This window comes from Priapulus caudatus, unplaced genomic scaffold, assembly GCF_000485595.1.
Source record: "Priapulus caudatus unplaced genomic scaffold, Priapulus_caudatus-5.0.1 Scaffold45, whole genome shotgun sequence".
NCBI classification, from domain to species: domain Eukaryota; kingdom Metazoa; phylum Priapulida; class Priapulimorpha; order Priapulimorphida; family Priapulidae; genus Priapulus; species Priapulus caudatus.
In genome coordinates, this window is record NW_014577106.1 from 524,910 (window position 1) to 527,828 (window position 2,919).

The 2,919-nt window shown below is 38.2% G+C and overlaps 1 protein-coding gene across 2 annotated transcripts in view; it reads right to left on the reverse strand.

The window, feature by feature from the left end:
• Nucleotides 1-2,593, reverse strand: part of LOC106820766 — a 10,475-nt gene extending 7,882 nt beyond the window's left edge. Inside the window, exon 1 of one of the 2 annotated variants that reach the window (XM_014825327.1) lies at nt 2,567-2,593. The gene's annotated coding sequence lies outside the window, so the exon portion shown is untranslated. Of the gene's footprint in view, nt 1-2,404; nt 2,500-2,566 lie in introns of those variants that run through there. The other variant, XM_014825326.1, reaches the window with a different exon arrangement.
• Between the last annotated feature and the right edge of the window lie 326 nt (nt 2,594-2,919).

Below are 2,919 nucleotides of genomic sequence, written 5' to 3' on the forward strand. Positions count from 1 at the left end.
TGTTTAAAATCTGTCCTGTGCCCATTGACCTTTGACCTGTGACCTGAATTTCGGCACAGTGATGGCTTTTCCTACCATGATGCTATACACCAACTATCACGAGCCTAGGTCGAGCCGTTTCGATTTGTGCCGCAATTCTGCATTTCCTCCCTATACCTTAAGTTAAGGAGTGAATGTTCCCCCTTCTTTTACACCCGCTTGACCTTTGACCTTTGACCCCCAGCTTCGACATCCCAACTCGTTTTGACGATCCCCCCCAATGTGCCGAATATCGTGACCGTACGTCGAGCGGTTAAGATTTGTGCTCAACTGTTGACGGACGCACGCACGGACGGACGGACGGACGATCATGCGATTCTACAAGCTGCACCTGACTACGTCAGATGAGCTAAAAACACATTAATTTTCAAGTCGTAAAAAATCGTAAGTTTTTCAATTTGATCGTACATTCGTAAAAACATATTGGAATTAGTAAGGAATACGAAAAAATCGTAAGGGTTGGCAGGTCTGGATTGTGCGATACTTCCCCAAGTGAGCGGCTCGGCTAGCGGGTTACTTCGGCCTCACCCAGGTAACGCAAAAATACCACGTGACTGCCAAATCGAACGTATTTGGGGCTGGCCCGAGTAGACCCTGGTTAACTTGGGGAAGCAAATCAAATGCACTATACTATAGCCAAGAATGTCACAAAAACCTTTAAGATTTTCATTATACTTTTGAAATTTGGAGTGAATTTATCACCCAAACTTAACATGCCCGACACCTCAATACCGCCACCTACTGTTTAAACTGTTCATAACATACAAGCGTATAGAGAGCTTATTTAGAGCCTATACTATGGCCATTAGTACATTACCACATTCCCTACGAAACACGAGTTAGCTCGTGGCAATATTTTTGCTGTATGTTTACTATTTTTTCCCATAGATAAAGCAGTCTAAGTTGACAAATATTAAATAGAATGTTTTACCACTGATTTGAACACAATATACTTTTTAAGACTGTGGCTATTCACAGTCAATTGCAATTAAAAAGTCTGTTGTGAACACGTCAGCTTCAATTACAGCCAACTTTGAACCTATTTATTTACATTAAGTATGTAAAAATAGTTGAAGGCGACATATATTTAGAATTAAGATACGATATTACATGTCTAAATAATGCCATGGGGTAAAAACATAGCTTTAGTTCACTATAACAGAATACTAGCACATTTTAACATGAGCACTAAATTTAATTAATTTAGCTTGAAACCCAGATTATTTACTGTAGTTCAACTGAGTGATATATAAGTGTTTCGCACAGGAAAATTTTAAGTTTTTTACAGACAAACAAAAATCAGGGCACATAAACCACAAATGTTTAAGATGTGTTACATACATTTCATGCTAGAAATACCAGAAAACTACCGAACAAACTTACAACCAACTTGCGGAAAGCCACCACTGCAGTGACATGAGGCAAAAAAATGTGCAAAATGCTAGTTTATTCCATGTGTTTATATCATTATTAAATTATATGCTAAGAAAGAGTTGTAATATTATTTGAATGTGTAAGGAGATTTAAGATTTCTGTTAAAGAAAAATTATTTAATTTTGTTAACTCCCATGCAACAATAAACCAGTAAATCAATAAACGACTACGTGGTAAAGCGTGAAAACCCCAGCAAAGGGTGACCGACAACCACGAATAAAAATTGTGCCCTAGAAATCTTAAATCTAAGTATTCTAGGTCTCATTTGAAGCTATGGGACTTATCTAGGCTACAGTCTGACATCTCAGATTACACAAATTCCTTTAAAGGCACAACCTATTGTCCCAAGCTGATAGTCTGCTCGAATCAAGGGATCAACTTCCAACTTCAAGGGCATGGGATCACGTTTATATTAGAGGAAGATCAGATAGTGGTTTTGGGGGTGATACTCCATTAGCAGTGTTCCCAACTTTAATGTCATTAATGGTCATATATATATATATATATGGTCATGGTCATATATTAGTTTGTGGTTTAATCAAATTAATGTCATTTAGGTTAGGGTTAAGTTTAAGGTTAGGGTTAGGGTTAGGTTTATCATTATCAATCCTTAATCGTTAATCATTAATGATATTGATATCAAAGTTGGGAACACTCCTAATAATGAGTAATTACACGCACTAGGCCTAGTATTGTCACTACTGAAACTGTTTGGCTAACAGAACTAATTCAGTACAGTAGGCCTAATTGAGTTTAGACCAGAAATCAATCATGTTCATCAATTTGTTGTCCCAAAAAATAGTCTTTAGACGATACTCATTCACTGTAACGTTATTACAGAATATAGACTCAGTTTACAATTACAATTAAACGCATAAACGTCAGTAAAAACACACATTTGTTGATCGTATAAAAAGACGACACAACTCACTTAATTTCAAAATTTTTATATGCCAAAGTTGATCGAGGAACACGAAAAATGGCGGCAGGGTATTGTGAAAACTGGAAACCAAAGAAGAAGTTCAAATACGGCGTAGGTTTCAGTCTGGAGGGAACAGTGCGTAGTAACTCGTAGACTGGTACCCGATCCCACCTTTCGGCTTAGGCCCTACCCATCGAGTAATCAAGGTGGGAGCAAGTACCAGTCTAAGGAACTCGCTGACGAAACTAAACTAATCTGTCGTCGCGCTTGCATTTGCGTATTTAGCCAGCAGATGGCGCCAGGATGAGGCACACATGCATGGAGATGATTTGCGGTTTTTGACGGCGGCGAGTAGAGTTGTAAATGTAACTTGCACGTCTAGTTAAACACCAACCTTACAGAAAATAGCCTCTACAAAATGTCGTTATTAAGAAGTAAGTGTAGATCAGTATTGTTTGATATTGTGAACTGTTATCGACGATGTAACACTACTTACAGTAACAGCTCATCCGAACGAGGCACTT